This window comes from Macaca nemestrina, chromosome 5 (assembly GCF_043159975.1).
Source record: "Macaca nemestrina isolate mMacNem1 chromosome 5, mMacNem.hap1, whole genome shotgun sequence".
Classification (NCBI taxonomy): domain Eukaryota; kingdom Metazoa; phylum Chordata; class Mammalia; order Primates; family Cercopithecidae; genus Macaca; species Macaca nemestrina.
Genome location: NC_092129.1, coordinates 164,532,794 through 164,551,418, shown reverse-complemented (window position 1 = coordinate 164,551,418; position 18,625 = coordinate 164,532,794). Strand labels below are relative to the sequence as shown.

The 18,625-nt window shown below is 39.7% G+C and overlaps 1 long non-coding RNA gene across 2 annotated transcripts in view; it reads right to left on the bottom strand.

The window, feature by feature from the left end:
* Positions 1–15,336, bottom strand: part of LOC105482510 (uncharacterized) — a 53,453-nt gene extending 38,117 nt beyond the window's left edge. The window contains exons 1-3 of one of the 2 annotated variants that reach the window (XR_987677.2): positions 15,039–15,336; positions 14,563–14,719; positions 11,132–11,274 (exon numbers count right to left, since the gene is read on the bottom strand). This is a non-coding gene — a long non-coding RNA (uncharacterized lncRNA). The remainder of the gene's footprint in view (positions 1–11,131; positions 11,275–14,562; positions 14,720–15,038) is intronic. The other variant, XR_987678.2, reaches the window with a different exon arrangement.
* Positions 15,337–18,625: the final 3,289 nt, after the last annotated feature.

Genomic DNA, 18,625 nt, shown 5'->3' with positions numbered 1-18,625 from the left:
TCAAACTACAGGAAAAGGAGGTGAGATTAACAGAGTGACTTGTCAGCTAGTTGGCATTGAGACGCCTCAAATCCCTGAATCTGACAGTTTTCCTGGATTTTGACCATAGTGTCTGTTTAGTTCACGGACAACCTATCCATATATAGTCAACTCTTCAGTAATTACACTCAGAAGATAGACTTTGAGACTCATCCAAGAAGTAAAGGGTCACATTGTCTTCTGAGTTTAATTTCTCACCTCAGATGTTTATTTGCTCTGAATAAAGCCTGTGGGATTAGAAAGGGAATCAGTTACATATCCCAAAGCAGCTCTTTTAGCTATAGCAATCAGTCTGAGTTCCTATCTTGAGTTTTAATGATGATTAACATCTCTATGATCTTTTGTGTTGGACTGAATTCTCTCTATCTAAGGAGAAAACTTGGTAAAATATTTTAAAGCAATCACAAAACTATTGCTTAGAACAGGTGTGAGTAAATTATAGCCCACAGGCCAAATCTGCCCTGTTGCCTGTTCTTATAAAGTTTCATTGGAACACAGCCACATTTATGTGTTCATATATTGTTTGCTGCTGCTTTTGCACAACTGCAGCAGAATTGAATAGCTGCAACAGAGATCATCCGATCTTTAAAGCCAAGAATATTTATTATCTGGCCCTTTATAGAAAAAAGTTTGCCAAGCCCTGACTACAGCATTACATCTTCCAGTATAGGCCTCCTTAAATTTGTATGGTTCTTGTTCATTAATCATGCTTAACTGATTTACTACTAAAAGGATATGAATAGCATGGGAACTAGCAAAATCATGTATTAAAAATAAATATTTGAAGTATCCCCAAAGCTGCATGTGCCACAGTCAGTTTGGTGATTCTCTAACTCTCTTTGACCATTTTGAACAGAACACAGGGCTTCCAGAAATCTGCACATCTCCAGCGAAGCATTTTCCAACCCTTATACAAGTTCTTCAAAGATTTTCAGCTATTACTTAGCAAGCTTGAAGCAACATACTGTTATCAGGAGGTAGAATTTTGATTTATGAAATAGTACAGCAGAGCAAAAGGTATTAGTCACATCTGTACTAGATGAGATATTTATAACACAACTGCTATCAGTTCCCAAATTTCAAAACCTTTTAAACCACTTTAGCTTACAGTACATTTCAAACACATTTTCAACTAAAGATCAACATTCAAAAGTACTTTAAAAAATACAAGTTAGAGAAAATATTCAAACTCTTTAGTATAAATATAGCATCTTAATATCTCTAATTATACTTGGTAGTGTGAGATTTTCTCATTATTTAGTATTTCCTAGAAGCTCCCCTGACCATAATCTCTAAAACCTGCCCATAAAGTAAAAAAGAATAACATTCTTAAAAGAAGTATTCTTCTTTTATAGAAAATACCAACGGTGTGAGCTTGGAAAATGTGATTTTACAAAACAAAAACATAATTGGACCATTTTGTATATAAAACAAATAAAATTTGAAAAATATTTTCATATCCCAATTGGTATATTTCTCTCAGGTTTTAAGACCTGTTTGTCTGAAATTTTAATATCTTTTTTTTTTTTTTACTCAAAATAGGCACTGCTGTGTCTGCCTTTTTCTTAAGTTCTCTTTGTTTTTAAGCTGTTTCCAAAGGCTATTTCAGACCAATATTAATGGGTAAGACAATCCTTAGTTTGTAACTTTTGCACTCATTACATGTTGTAACAAATATATTGCCAGGCTTCAACAATCCAGAATTGCTTAAAATTCTAAGAAACTGATTTTAAAATAATTTCCAAACACTAAGTTTACAGAACATTCAGGCTTTCATTTGATGCGTCTCACATATCTAAATTTAGCAAACTATAAAACAGCAGTTCTAACTGGTTCCAAAGATGATCTAGTTCAGAGTTGGCTATCTAACTAAGATGATATGCCAAATCCTAATGTTTTCACTCCTTGCTTGAGGAGAGTGTTGTCATTGCGGTTTAAGGAGGATTTTTTTGTGTTTAAGAATCTACTTTTGACTGGTGCAAAGCAGTGATATCCTGTTAATTTTTTTTTTATTTTTCCATAAGTTATTGGGGGTACAAGTGGTGTTTAATTACATGAGTAGGGTATTTAGTGGTGATTTGTGAGATTCTGGTGCACCCATCATCTGAGCAGTATACACTGCACCCTATTTGTATCCCTCGTCCTGCCCCACCCTTCCCCAGAAGTCTTCAAAGTCCATTGTATCATTCTTATGCTTTTGCGTCCTCATAGCTTAGCTTCCACATATCAGTGAGAGCATACAATGTTTGGTTTTCCATTCCTGCGTTACTTCACTTAGAATGATAGTCTGGAATCTCATTCAAGTCACTGCAAATGCCGTTAATTCATTCCTTTTTATGGCTGAGTAGTATTCCATCACAGTTTCTTTATCCACTCAGTGATTGATGGGCGTTTGGGTTGCTTCCACGATTTCACAATTGTAAATTGTGCTGCTATAAACATGCATGTGCAAGTATCTTTTTCGTATAATGACTTCTTTTCCTCTGGGTAGATACCCAAGAGTGGGACTGCTGGATCAAATAGTAGTTCTACTTTAATTCTTTGAGGAATCTCCACACTATTTTCCATAGTAATTGTACTGGTTTACATTCCCACCAGCAGTATAGATGTGTGCCTTGATCACTGCATCCACGCCATTATCTACTGGTTTTTTTATTTTTTATTTATTTTTTTTTTATGGCCATTCTTGCAGGAGTAAGGTGGTATTGCATTGTGGTTTTGATTTACATTTCCCTGATCATTAGTGATGTTGAGCATTTTTTCATATGTTTATTGGCCATTTGTATATCTTCTTTTGAGAGCTGTCTGTTCACGTCCTTAGCCCTCTTTTGATGGGACTGTTTGTTTTTTAATTGCTGACTTGTTTGAGTTCATTGTAGATTCTGGATATTAGTCCTTTGTCAGATGTACAGATTGTGAAGATTGCCTCCCACTCTGTGGGTTGTCTGTTCTTACTCCCTACTGCCTGTTCCTTTTGCCATGCAAAAGCTCTTTAGTTTAATTAAGACCCAACTATTTATCTCTGTTCTTGTTGCATTTGCTTTTGGGATCTTGGTCATGAAATCCTTGCCTAAGCCAATGTCTAGAAGGGGTTTTCCAATGTTATCTTCTAGATATATATATGTTTTTAATATATTTTTATTTTTTATTTTTATTTTTTTTTCCTGAGACGGAGTCTCACTCTGTCGCCTAGGCTGGAGTACAATGGTGCAGTCTTGGCTTACCGTGACCTCTGCCTCCCGGGTTCAAGCGATTCTCCTGCCTCAGTCTCCTGAGTAGCTGGGATTACAGGCGCCTGCCACCACACCCGGCTAATTTTGTACTTTTGGTAAAGACGGGGTTTCACCATATTGGCCAGGCTGGTCTCGATCTCCTGACCTCGTGATCACCCACCTCGGCCTCCCAAAGTTCTGGGATTACAGGTGTGAACCACTGTGCCAGAATTTTTATAGTTTCAGGTCTTAGATTTAAGTGCTTAATCCATCTTAAGTTGATTTTTGTTCCCATTAATTTTAAATGTAGCAGAAGCAGCTTAGTGTTGATTTGCAAAATTCTCCTAGGTATCAGATCTTGCAAAAAGAACAAAGGTAATTAGAGTTTGGACAGATATGAGAGGTCAAAGCAGGCCAAACAGGTAAGCAGTGCTAATCTCCAGGATAGTCTGGGTATTACAGCAGTTGGAACCTCTGCAAAGTCAGGGTATGCAGTGGATTCAAAGTTAGGAAGACAAGGATCATAACAATATAAATACTAGGAAATGCAGTAAAACAGAAGACCCAAAATATAATGGGAACCAGGGAACCCTCAGAAGCTGAAGAGGAAAGCAAATGTGATGACCAAAAGTCCTAGCAAAGAGTCAGCAATCAGAAAGTTACAGGCACGGTGGCTCACGCCTGTAGTCCTAGCACTTTGGGAGGCTGAGGTGGAAGGATCACTTGGGTCAGGAGTTTGAGACCGGTCTGACCAACATAGTGAAACGCCATCTCTACTAAAAATACAAAAATCAGCCGGGCATGATGGCACATGCCTGTAATCCCAGCTACTCGAGAGGCTGAGGCAGGAGAACCGCTTGAACCCAGGAGGTAGAGGTTGCAGTGAGCCGAGATCATGTCATTGTACTGCAGCCTGGGTGACAGAGCACGACTCTGTCTCAAAAAAAAAAAAAGAAAAAAAAAGGCGGGCACAGTGGCTCGTGCCTGTAATCCCAGCACTTTGGGAGGCTGAGGCAGGCGGATCATGAGGTCAGGAGATCAAGACCATGGTGAAACCCCGTCTCTACCAAAAATACAAAAAAATTAGCTGGGCACAATGGCGGGCGCCTGTAGTCCAGCTACTTGGGAGGCTGAGGCAGGAGAATGGCGTGAACCCGGGAGGCAGAGTTTGCAGTGAGCCGAGATAGCGCCACTGCACTCCAGCCTGGGCAACAGAGCAAGACTCCATCTCAAAAAAAAAAAAAAAAAAGAAAAGAAAAAAGAAAGAAAGAAAGTTACAGGAATTGAGGAAACAAGAGAAAGCAGTAGAGAAACATGATTTCCTCCATTTATTCATCAAGACTTCATTCACTATTTGAGTTCAGGCACATTGCTATGCTGAGAATGCATTCAGCATGATCCTGGCTCTCCACAGTTTGATAATATTGTAGAAAAGATTAAAATACAACCAAGTTATCATATTCTTTTTTTTTTTTTTCGATTCTGTTTCACTCTGTTGCCCAGGCTGGAGGCAGTGACGTGATCTCAGCTCACTGCAACCTCTGCCTCCCAGATTCAAGCGATTCTCCTCTCTTAGCCTCCCGAGTAGCTGGGATTACAGGCATGTACCACCATACCGGCTAATTTTTTGTATTTTTAGTAGAGACGGGGTTTCACCATATGGGCCAGGCTGGTCTGGAACTCCTGACCTCAGGTGATCTGCCCACCTCGGCCTCCCAAAGTGCTGGGATTACAGGCATGAGCCACTGCACCCAGCCCCAAGTTATCTTCTTAATACCACTAGAACGTATGCTTAAAAATGGTTAAGATGACAAATTTTATGTTGTATATATTTTAACACAATTAAAATAAATTTAAATATATGTTTTAAAAAGAGTAAAGATATATAAGTACATAATTACTATATGGTATTACGAATCCTAGCAGGAATGTCATCTATAAAATTGTGTAGGAGCACAAAGAAGAAATCACATACAGCCCCAATGACAACAGATAATCTTAATAACTGCTTCATAAGCAAAAGCTTTCATATCAATCTGGGAAGGCTGAATTGAGTTTTGTAGAGCAAAAAGCTTGAGAGCTCTTGACTGATTTATGGATGAAGAAGGCCAATAGGAATATAGTTTCACCACCATTCAGCAGCAATCTATTGATAACCAGCCAAGACAGAATAAGTGAAAATAGCACAGAGGTTAAAAGACCCAGGAGATGCAAAAGTACGTCCCCAGAAGAGAAGAATGGAGGTGACCTGATAGATGATGCAAGAAAGGCGCATGGACTCCTCCTGCTTCACAGTGTTGCTTCAAATCAATTCGGGGGCTAATTAATTAGGGTGACTATACAATGCATTGACCAAACCTAGTATTGAGAGTAAAGTGCATGTCTATTAATAATTATCCAGGACAACTGGGATAAATGGTGATCTTATATATTTGACTCTGGCTGTGGGAATTTGGCCAAGTTCCCTTTGTGAGCTTCCATTTAAATGGGAACTATAACTACTCCAGAACTGTGAGCTTTTAATTTAAAAATATGCGTGTGTGTGTGTGTGTGTGTGTGTGTGTGTGTGTAAAATGCCAGTTCATTGTAGACAACTGAAACAATATTATTGGTAAGTAATTAATTAAAATAATCTAGGATCTACCCCAATTCCAACTTTGGCCTTATGCCATTAATATACATTCATTAATGGAAAGTAGAAACGACAGGGTAATCACGATGTTTAGAAGCTGATCGGGTGGGGAAATCTACCTGCACGAGAACATTCTTGATCCATTTCTGCCTGCCAGGGGGCTTCTGCTGCAACTGATGTAAGACTGCAGACCTCTGCATTGCAACAGAGGTCATCCTACGGGAGTTATCACAGACACAGAGCCAGACAGGGCAGACACATCAGGGAATAGCTTTATGTAATTTGTATGTAATATTTTATAATTTGTATACCAAGTAATTTGTATGTTCTTAGGTCTGAACATCGCAAGTGATCCCTTTTTCCATCGAATGGTTTCCTTCACCCCTGCTCCTTGTTTATAATGGCTGTGTGGAGTGGACCTAGGAGAGCAACTGCTGCAAATGAGCAGATCTTACGTTTGTTTTACTGTTGTTTTGTCAGAGGGTCCAAGTGAATGCTGCAAAATTATAGCAAAAAGTAGGTGGACAGTTCACCAAAAATAAGGGATAATATTATCTTTGATATTACAGGTGATGATCAGGTCCTTGGGAGGTCTTGCTATAGACAAGCCAGAAAACATGTACCCACCTCTATTTCAATTTCATTTAGTGTTTATGTATTAATAGCTCAGTTTCAGTTTTCAATATGGCTTTAGGGCTGAAGGCACGATGTAGGGGAGAATACAACAATTAGTAATTTTCTCAATCTGTACTGGTCCTAAAAACCCAAACTTGTAGCCCAAATGTATCTTATAATTTACATGCAGACTTCTCTCCTTGTATATACACCACTGTTAAAGGTTTTGTTACTGAGTATCTGATGACCTTGACTTTGAATCACTTGATCTCTCACTGTCTCTGCTTTGCTTAATCTTAATGGAAACAGTAAGTTTCCTACTCTCTAGGACAGGTAGAACATGTTCTTAAAAAAATAAAACCCTTTATAAGTAAAAAATGGTAATGAAGTAAACCAGAAATAAGTTTCAGGTTTTGTTACTTCCATTAAATTACATGACCTTAGACAAATCACCTTATTTCTCTGGGCATTGTGTTTCTCATCTATATAATGGAGGGACTAGGTTAAGTCCCTTCTAGTTCTAATGTCCCTTAAAATCCCTTTTAGTTCTAATGTCCTATTATTCTATCATTCTAAAGCCAAGTCCTTCAGACAACCAGGGTATAAGGAAGAAGGTAAGTATTTCTTACAACCTGCAGAGATTTTTAAAAAGAAAAGAAAAAGACTGTTGTTATTTATTCTTGAGATAACTTTAGGTCTCTGGGAAAGCAGGACTAGGCAGATCTTCTCTCTTATGGAGTAATTTTTTTTTTTTTTCAAGAAAAGACGCTATGTGCCTCTCTTGGGTGAACACTTAATTTCCAGAATTAGAATCAATCCCAGTGAAATGAAACATTCATCACAAGTGATAAAACACAAAGGTATTTGTCCCAGTGTTAATAATATATGGCTATATTTAAAGCAACTCTATTGACCTGGCAATGACAAGGTGCCATTCTGAACAGCCATATAAAGTTTCCAAAGCAACAAGCAAACACTTTCACTTTATACTGCAGAAATACATTTTGCACATTTATAAGGCAAACACACACACAAAAGAAGGAGAAAAAAGATACTATGTATGATGGTTGATTTTCGGTGTCAAGTTGACCTGATTAAGGGATATTCAGTTAGCTGGTAAAGCATTATTTCTGGGTGTGTCTGTGAGGGGTTTCTGGATGAGATTGGCCTTTGAATCAGTAGACTGGGTAAGGAGGATCCACCCCCAATGTGGACAGGCACCATTCCATTGGTTGAGGGTTCAGATAGAACCAAAGCAGAGGAAAGGTGAATTTGCTCACTCTCTCTACTGAAGCTGAGATGCCCTTCTGCCCTTGGACATCAGAATTCCAGGTTCTCTGGCCTTTGGATTCCAGGACTTGCACCAGTGCCTCCTTGCCCTCCCTCCCAACCCCCATGCTTGATTCTTGCACCATTGACTTACACCATTGACTTCCCTGGTTCTAAGGCTTTCAGACTTAGACAGAGCCACTCTAATGGCATCCCAGGGTCTCCAGCTTGCAGATGGCCTGTCCATGGGTCTTCTCACTTTCCATAATCACCTGAGCCAATTCTCCAAATAAATCTGCTCTTATCTCTCTATCTGTCTATCTGTATATATCCTTTGGGTTCTCTGTCCCTGGAGAACCCTCATTAATACACTAGGCAATTTTCTTTAAACCCTCAGTGAGAAACTAAAGTAAAAATTTTATGCCTTACACATTTTGAAGAAATAGATAACTTATATTTTGATTTAATAAATATGAATTCAAGTTTTGCAAAGGTAAAATCCTTTTTTAGATTTGAATATCCAAAGTAGGAAGAGGCCTCCAGAATTATTTAGCTTGATCTCTTGCTACTGTGAACGATTCCAGAATCTGCTGCATAAAAAACACCTCGGTGTTGGTGCTTAGGAACTGAAGTTTTTGTCCTGGTACCAGCCAAGTGACCTGAGAGAAATATAGGCTTAATTCCTTATTTGCAAAGGAACATGTTTGAATGCCAAATATTATACATTATTAAAGTCATTCCAGATAGGTAGGGATCTGTCTTGCTGAAACAACTATAAGTACAATGATGATGACAACAAAAGCAACAGACATCCAGAGAAACAAGCTGTGCAAAATGTAACATCAGTAGTGGACGGAGTCAGAGTAAAAGGGCTTTCTTAAACTAAATTCTAATCCCTCAATTTAGTTGAAGTCCATTTCTGTCCTAATCCCTCAATTTAGTTGAAGTCGATTTCTGTCCTCAGTGAAGACATAATTGCTAGTCCTCCTTAACTTAAGCCAGAGTTTTCCACATACATAAAGATAGTTATTAGTTACGCTTTCACTTTCCTTCATTTGCTTCTAGTGTCAAATAGAATTTTTTTTTTTTTAAGTCACACTTCCCTGTTTGGGGGATGGAAGGCAGAGGAATTGCACTTTCTAGAAATGCCTCCTCTATTTCCAAAAGAGCATTCTTAGAAATGCCAAACTGACTCTGATTAAGAAAGCAAATTGACTGCCAGGTGCGGTGGCTCACGCCTGTTATCCCAGCACTTTGGGAGGCCAGGGTGGGTAGATCACGAGATCAGGAGTTTGAGACCAGTCTGGCCAATATGGTGAAACCTCGTCTCTACTGAAAATACAAAAATTAGCCAGGCATGGTGGCACACTCCTGTAATCCCAGCTACTCCGGAGGCTGAGGCAGGAGAATCACTTGAACCCAGGAGGAGGAGTTTGCAGTGAGCTGAGATTATGACACTGTACTCCAGCCTGGGCGACAGAGTGAGACTCTGTCTCAAAAAAAAAGAAAAAAAACAAAGAAAGAAAAGAAGAAGAAGAAAAGCAAACTTACATCCCAATAAAGTAGAATAATGCGACCAAATTGGTAACTTCATTTTTAGATCTATTTGTTTTCCTGAGTATTCTGTACAGTTCTTGTGATTCTTCATACAACATTACCCAACAGTGTCTGGGACCTTTGTCTATAGCTCCCTTTCCTTTCCTACTACAAATTAAGCATCCTTCATCTGAAAATCCAGTATATGAAATGCTCTGAACTCCAAATCTCTTTCAGCACTAATACAACTCCACAGGTAGAAAATTCCACACCTGACCTCATCTACAAACTTTGTTGCATACACAAGATTATTTAAAATATTGTATAAAATTACCCTAGCGTACGTGCATAAGGTATATAAGAAACATAAATGAATTTCATGTTTGGATTTGAGTCCCATCCCCAAAGTATTTCATTATGTATTTTCAAATATTTCAAAATCAAAAAAAAAAAAAAGAACAGAAATCCAAAACAGTTTTGATCACAAGCATTTTGGATAAGGAATACTCAACCTGTATTGCTACTTAGCCATCAGTCTAAGGGAAAGCACTTTTCCATCAGGGAAAAGAAGGAAAAAGAAGCTATTGGCTAGCCTGACCTTGCTCTTTTATTTCCACACATTTTACTACTGTGATCCCTAAAATGTCGAGATGACATTGGTTCCACCAAAGGTAGAGTGTATTGGTGGAAATACCAGGTAGAAACAACTATCCAACATTCCTGCCTCACCCCAATCCACACATGGCCTCCCATAGGCCCTCTGAGGCAGGATGACACAAGGCAAATATTTTCTTTAATTAAAGAAATTGTCCCAAACCTTGCTGCCAAGAAGTGAGCCACAACTTTTAGGTAAAAGTAAGAAAACAAACGAACTAAACTAGCCTTTTCAGCAAAGCTGCAAATATATTTTCAGGCAATGAAATTCTAAAGATTCTATCAACAAAGGAAGCTGGACATTTTCCTGAACACAAAGTTGTGGATATTTTTGGATGCTGGAAAACATGTGATTGCCTAGGAACACAGAAGTATGCCGTGCAAACGTCCCGGGCCCACTGGAAGAGAAAACTCTGCGAAGTCTACAACTGCGATATTTTAAGATACTTTTACAGAATGTACCTAATTATGTCATTCTAAACCTTAAGCCTACATGAACATGTATCAGAGCCAACAGCTTTACATCATGCACACATGTTTAACATCTCACTAACGCTTGTGAGCAGGAGAATATAGTCTTTGTGTTAGTAACAAAAGCATCATACTTCTTCCTTCAGACAACACCCACTTTTGTATAGCCAGACCCTCCAACTCTGAAGCTTTTAATAAGCCACTTGCCCACAAATTAAAAGAGATTCTCCAATTCCATCACTAGAAAAGAATGTGATTTCAGCATCAGAAGAGTAAATAAAATAGTAATCCTAGTGCCATAAATTATGCATCTTTCATCTCAAAGGACAATAAATAAAGCATCTTTCATCCCTATGAATCCTGAAGCAGTTAACAATTTATACACTAACATGTGAGACTCAATTGATTCATCACTGAAAGGCATCCTGCTCTGGGATGCTGTGGTATTCTGTTAATAGCACACACAAGTCTTATTGAAAGATGAGAAGCAAGGAAATGTTACTCCAATGGTTTACGTTTGAGAGATTTGAGTAGAGGTGACAGGACTCTAATTGCAATCCCCTCACGGTAAGAGTTCTCCCTCATTTGAGCTCAAGACTTCCCAGATACAAAGGTATAGTTCTTCAAACGTCATTGCTAGTGTTCCCATTTTTTCTCACATGGATTATTACAACATACTTTTTTGAAGCAAATATTTACTCACATCATTCACCTGTTGAAATACCTTGTCATTCTTCTTTGCCTAGCATGGAACTTCTTAGTGTGGCATGAAGGGTTCTCGACTTTCTAGCTGTTGATTTTGAAAGATCCTCTACCATTCAATAACCCTGGATGAGTTATTCTCAACTGGTGGGAGAGAAGGATCCAGGGTAAAGATAAGGTGACCATATACCTCACCATTCAAACTGAGCCACATATGAGAATGCAAGGAACACGCGACAGTAATATTTACACCAGAACAAGAGTAAACTGGGAATGTCCAAGGCACACTGGACTATGGCTCCCCCAAGTGAAGGGAAACATCTCATCAGAGTTTCTAAAAGGTTTGTGTAGGGGGTCATAAGCAGTTTGATAAAACTTGTTTAATATTCCTGGTGCCTTTGTAACAGAATCCACAGCTGAACGACACATTTCTGGCTGACTTGGCTTCTCCAGAAGAAAGAATGAGAAAGCATTACAGGAGTTTTGAGTTTCGAAAGGTTGGAGAACACTGTTCTAGAATCAGCATGGCAAAATTCTTTCTGGAAATCCACCAAGCTCTGTGAGCTGCACTTGAAGACATGTGATCCCACTTCAGCGCTCCTGAAGAGAGCTGGCATGATCAGAAAGAGGAGCTCTTCTCCCAGGCCCTTGTCTCTGGCACCGAATGAACCTCTGGATGGTTGCCAAAGGCTTACAAAGGTTGTATTTTCCTCATTCACACATTAGAGATATAACATCATTGGTGATGACTAGTACTAAGGGCCATATTTTTACATTCCATGCCAAATATGGCATCTCATTAATGAACTAGGCATCTCTCCCTATATTTTAGACCCTGGAGTTAGTTATGATCAAATTGGAAAAATTTCATCTACTGAACTATTGACATCACTCTACAGGTATTTACATTTTTCTTTAAAAAACATATTTTCACTGTAATCCCAGCACTTTGGGAGGCTGAGGCACGCAGATCACTTGAGGTCAGGAGTTCAAGACCAGCCTGGCTAACATGGTGAAACCCTGTTTCTACTAAAAATACAAAAAATTAGCTGGACATGGTGGCAGGTGCCTATAATCCTAGCTACTCAAGAGGCTGAGGCAGGAGAATTGTTTGAACCCGGGAGGCGGAGGTTGCAGTGAGCTGAGATCGCACCATTGCACTCCAGCCTGGGCAACAAGAGTGAAACTCCATCTAAAAAATAAAATAAAATAAAATAAAATAAAATAAAATAAAATAAAACCCATAACCCATATTTTCAAGTACATATTCAACACTGAGACTCTATAGTACCACAATGCAGCAGCAGATTGACTTGGCTTCTGAAAAGTACCTTAAAGCATCCTTTTCCCAGTCTTGGACTCTGTCTACGTGAGAGTTGGTTTTAACTTAAAAAAAAAAAAAAAATGTGGCCGGGAGCAGTGGCTCATGCCTGTAATACCAGCTCTTTGGGAGGTGGAGGCAGGTGGATCACCTGAGGTCAGGAGTTCGAGACCAGCCTGGCTAACACAGTGAAACCCCGTTTCTACTAAAAATACAAAAAATTAGCTGGGCGTGGTGGCACGTGCCTATAATCCCAGCTACTTGGGAGGCTGAGGCAGGAAAATCATTTGAACCCAAGAGGCAGAGCTTGCAGTGAGCCAAGATTATACCATTGCACTCCAGCTTGGGTAACAAGAGCGAAACTCTGTCTCAAAAAAAAAAAAAATTATAATATAAACTCAAATTGGGCTGCACTCTAAGATACATGAAAGCACATACCCACAGAAAATAAGCTGCCTCCAAGTCTGCAAGTCTTAGACTTTGCAAATATTGACAATGTCAGCCTGTAGGAGCCTTTACACATGTACGCATTCAATCAATACATGGATTGATACTTAGGATGGATCTAGAGGCAGTTTAAAAGAGCAGTGTTCAAGGATAGTAAGGAAGAATGACTTGTTTGCAGCCCTGGCTTCTGAACACACTGCAGAGCTCAGAATAGAGTAGGTGTTCAGTAAATATCTGTTGAGTAAGTGTTGAAAGAATACCTATAAATCTTTCTCTTCTCACAATGACTCAAACATATAAAGCAGAATGATAGCCCTTGGGCTAGGAAGGTTGGCCTGTGTGATCCCCCGTTAGCCTGCCTGATTCCAGGTGGGAAGAACACAGCTTGGCTGTCTCTGCTTAACCTCAAGCTCTTAGCGTTCCCATAACTTTATTAGATAACTCATCTTTTCCTCACCCAAGACAGATGCAGGAACACACGCATATCCTATGTTGAAAAAGTAGTACTCCGCACAGGAATGACTCAGCTGTAATGACAGGCCATGGATCTGAGAGGGCAACTGATTTCCAATATTCACCCTTCTGTGGACCTGACGAACCTACTGAGGCCAACACTAAAAATGCTGACTCTTACACATTGAGCCTATCTTTGCAAATTAATTGCAGTCCAGTACCACCACAATGTACGACCTATTCTGTTCTACACAGTGACACTGTGCCTATCCACTCACATAGAGCTTTCTTGATCAAGTAGAATGAAAGAAAGACCCCTAAGAGTACACAACTTGACCAGGAACAACTACTACCACTAAAAGAGAAACCAGCGTTAGCTTAGGCGAGGAGTTCTTATACATCTGGCATTATTTGAGAACAAGGTGTTCCAGATTTATGAATTTGCCAGAGCTTAGGAAATGGCAGACTCTGTGTGAAGAACCTATGCAATGGACATGTGATAACTAAGGATGGAAATTAATTACATCTGTGCAAGAAGGAAGTGGGGGCCAGAGAGAGGGCAAGGGAATCAAGCCCTCAAGAGTTCATAAAGAGACTGAGGGGAATTCTGGGTTTTTCAGGACACGTAGGGATTTGGGCTGATTTCATGTGAATCTAAAATGACAGAGTGACTCCCCACTAACACTGGGGAATCAAGAAACTTGCAAATTTAGGGCCAGAACCCAGGTGTTTTCAACCAGTCAGCAGCTCTTCCCAAACATCATTTTGCCCTTCACATATGTGATAACATGCTCTACAAAGTTGCCCAAGTTTGAGAGGAATTTTTAGAAGACAACTTTTTAAAGGACAGATGTGTGTTTTATATTTATATTTATGTAAAACACACGTATATGTTGTGAGAGAGAGAGAGATGGGGGGCTTTATATAACACGCAGCATGGGTTTTATTTTCTCCCTTCTGCATCTGTAAGCTCATTTCTAATCAGAGAGCCCTTTCACAACACAGGCAGCTGAGGAAGAAGATCGGCCCTTCAGGGCTTCAGGGCGAGCCGGCTTGTTTCCACTTGCTACAGAGGTGAGGAGCAGTGGTGCTGCCAGCTGCCCTGACAGTGACTCCGTCTGCCCTGCCCCCACCATCGCCCCAGGCCGTGCCCACACCTCCCCAAGCCAACCGCTGGGCTTCTGAAGGCACCCTGAGATCCCAAGCGTTACCTGGCAACCGCGCACCTGTGAGCCGGGTCAGCCAGGCAGGTGGTGCTAACCTGTGTGTTCAGGTCTGAGGGCGCCCAGTGCGTTTGTGTGCTCCCTCATTACAGCTCACTCCCTTGGCCCAGAGAGAACAGAGCTGATTGTTTTCCTTCTCGGTTTCCTAGAGACAACAGATCCACTGATTAGCTTTCTCCATCAAGCGTTCAAAGAGGCCAAGCTACACACCATAGCATTAACCTCGAACATGGAACTCTTAAGAAAGTGCCCAGTTTTATTTGGGGAAAAGATCTCTGCCAGCAAAGCCGATCCTTAATTTGGGAAATTTAAGGAAAGAACCCAGAGTAGTTCATAATAAATTATAATGCATGTGTGTAAAAAAAGAAAAAAATATATGTAACAATTATGCTTTCATTTTGTTTGGTTTTGCTTTGCTTTGATCTCTGTTCTTCCCCACCCCATCGCCACCAGAAAAGGTTCACCTGTCTGAGGAGAGATGATGGTATGGCTCTGGGATGGGCCTCTCTGGCCATTTCGAGGAGCAAGCAGTTCAGGGTTTGACCAGCTGTGACTCTCCACTGTATCCAGAGTTCCCGCTGCTGGCATGGAAATCTGACATTGACCTCACTTCCTGTCTGCTGACCTTGCTCATCTCAGGCACCATTTTCTGGAAGCAGACGAACAACTGTAAGGACAGAGAACTAGGTTGCTGCAGTGCCTCCTCCTTCCATCGCCCCCAGGGGAGTAAGTCTGGGCAGGGCAGGACCCAGCCAAACGTGGTTGTCTGTACGCTGCTGGGGCAACCCCAATAAATATTTTGTAAATGTTTCTTTAGTCCCCCTTCGTTTATTAAGAAAAAAAAAATTCTGTTCTCATTTTTGCATGTACCATATCACTAGCTTTGTAGTTGTAGGCGTAGATTAAGTTGTATTAGATATCCGACTTCCTTTATTACATTACTCTAGTTATCTCTTCTTTTCACTGCCTTTATTTGTTCCCCAGTCGTTTCTGTCCTCTCTCATTCTCCCTGCATGGTACTTTTTGTCTTAACCCATTACTTTTTGCTGTACTGTCTCTTCCATCCCATCCAACCTTATCCCATGGACTGTGTGGCCTGAAAATGTCCAAATTAGGTGTTTATACCTCTATAAAAAGCGTTTTCTGAATCACCCTGCTGGTTCAAAAAGGCACAGTATAAAGGAAGCCAAACAGTAAAGTCAATCAGGAGCCCACTGGCTTCCAAAGACTTTTTATGAGTAGGCAATCTTCGATTTAAAGATGCAAATACTGGTTGCTTTTGTTCTAATCAGTTCCGTTTTTTGTGTTCGGGCGGTCATTTCTGAATCATCTTATTCCCTTAAATCTTTCATTGTTAAACTTCGCCCCTGAGAGTGCTTGTTCTCCAGTTACTTTACACATACTAATTCCAGGTTAAATCCTCACGGGCTCCGAGCTGCCAGAGGTAAGGTGAGATACTCCTCAGAGCTCCTTTAAAGGATCTGAGCACAGTGATGTGAGATTGCAGGTGACTTTGAGATTCTTCTACCTTTTCTTGCTTCCAGTCTTCTTACAGATACTCAGATACTTTCTTGTAGTCAATAAAACTGCGGTGCTGCTACTGTTGATTTTTCAAATGTGTTACTTTTTAAAAATTTTCAATGTGGGAATGGAATACCAAACAAGTTGTTTTTTAAGAAAACTAAATCTCTCCCTTCAGGGATCTTTTATAATTTACTTTGTTTCCCAACACTGGGATTTTACAAACCTGTTTCTCGCTTACAATCTCACTTGGAGAAACAAAATCTCCAGCTTTTGTTGATAAGGTGATTGTGTTTTGAGTTTTCTTGTTTTAATAAGGAACATTTACATATTTTATGTGCTCTCTCTCTCTCTATATATATATATATAAAAGAAATCATTAGCAGTGCCCAAAGTTAATAGCCTAAGAATGTGTAGCATAATATACTGCAGTGTCACTGATAGAGTGAAAAAGATTTAACATAGGACTCAGGGGGAGAAAGTAAAAACAGTATGAAACTATTACTACTCCAACTAGTTCTGAAACAGCTCAATGTGAAACCAACCAGAAAATGATCATCCCACAACCATAAATATAAAGCACTAAAAAAGACAAAAGCTCTCTGGCATTGTGAAAAAATCCATAAATAAAAAGCACCCCCAAAGCATTTGCTGGCAAAAGTATTTAGTGAGGCAGTAAAAAAGAGTGTTTGTTTTCTTTATATTAAGTGATTTTTTATGGACTCTGTACAATTAAACACTACATAAGAACACCAGAACTGGAGTTTGCGTTTGCACCTAATTGAGTATAGAATCAGGAAGATGCAGAATCTGAAGAGGCGACGGGCCTTACATTGTACAGTCAAGGTTACTTGCAGTGTTTTGTTAAGTAAAAAGTGTCCCATACTGAAAAAAAATCATTTTTTGAATGTACATATATGCACACTGACACAATATGAAAACGAGGTTCTCTTTTAGAGCTTTATATTTAAATATAAGAGTTGCATTCTGAGGTTGATAGCTCTACTCCAAAAGGCAATCCTATCAGGCCTATCTTCCTATCAGATATCTTTTAGTTAAGGAAGATATGATCTTATTTCATTTTGTTGATATTTATTAGGCTACATAAGAAAGGGAGATTTTTCTTAAAGATGAAGTTGTCAGCTGAAAGGAAGCCACAATAGACCTCAGCACTAAGCCCTAAGCACTTAGAATAAGTAGCAGCAAATTAAAGTATAGATGTGATAAATTATACACAATACCATCTTCATTTAGTAAGTTAAAGACTTCCACATCTTAATAAAACATCAGGGACCTTGATGTCGATAATGAACCTAATAATGCTAATCATAACAGTAGTATTACCTTATACGTGTTTTGTCCCTTGATGAGTCCAAATGACTACAGTGGATGGATCAGCAGTTTCACCCCTCACATTCATTCTGTGGTGTACAGAGGTAATTATGGCCCCCAAATGGACAGAACCGCTGGTGATGAAGGCACAGTGACAGAGGCTGGCATAACCTTTGCCTCCACCCCAGTATCATTCACAAAGGATTTGCTGGTACAATGTCAAGTGAAACCATGTGCACTTCCAATGACTAGACTCTCCTGAGGAAATGCAAAAGGGAGGTGTTATCACTGCTGGTTTGGACCATATGCAGTTTCCAATAACTGCCTTAAAAATTACCCACATGGGCCAGGCAAGGTGGCTCATGCCTGTAATCCCAGCACTTTGGGAGGCAAGGAGGGCGGATCACTTGAGGTCGGGAGTTCGAGACCAGCCTGACCAACATGGAGAAACTCCATCTCTACTAAAAATACAAAATTAGCCAGGTGTGGTGGCACATGCCTGTAATCCCAGCTACTCGGGAGGCTGAGGCTGGAGAATCACTGAACCTGGGAGGTGGAGATTGCGGTGTGCCAAGATTGCGCCACTGCATTCCAGCCTGGGCAACTAGTGTGAAACTCCATCTCAAAAAAAAAAAAAAAAGAAAAGAAAAGAAAGAAAGAAAGAAAGAAAGAAAGAAAGAAAGAAAGAAAGAAAGAAAGAAAGAAAGAAAGAAAGAAAGAAAGAAAGAAAGAAAAAGAAAAGACCCACATAGATAGCAATTTCATGTGGGTGTAAACTAATAACTGACAAACTTAATACAGGACTTCATCCATTGAGAACAGTTTGCCTGTTGCAAAAGGGGGGTTCTTAACTGGTCCAACCCTATTTGGTTTTTTTTTTTTTTACAAATCTTTTCTCTCTGAGAATGAGAGCAATTTGGGGAATATACACCTGGTTATACCAAAGAATAAATCAAACCGTGTCACTTTAGAATTTACAAAGAACTTTTATGATATTAGGCTCTGTAACCTCACAACAACCCTTTGAGATCATTATTGCTATCACCTTTTTGGAGACAGGAAACTGAGGCAAAGAGAAGTTCAGTGACTTGCCAGAGATCACAAAGTTACTTAATGGTCAAGCCAGGATTCAAGTACAAACCTCCTGTTTCAAAATGCAGTATTCTTTCCACTTTATTCCAGTGTCTATATCAGTCAC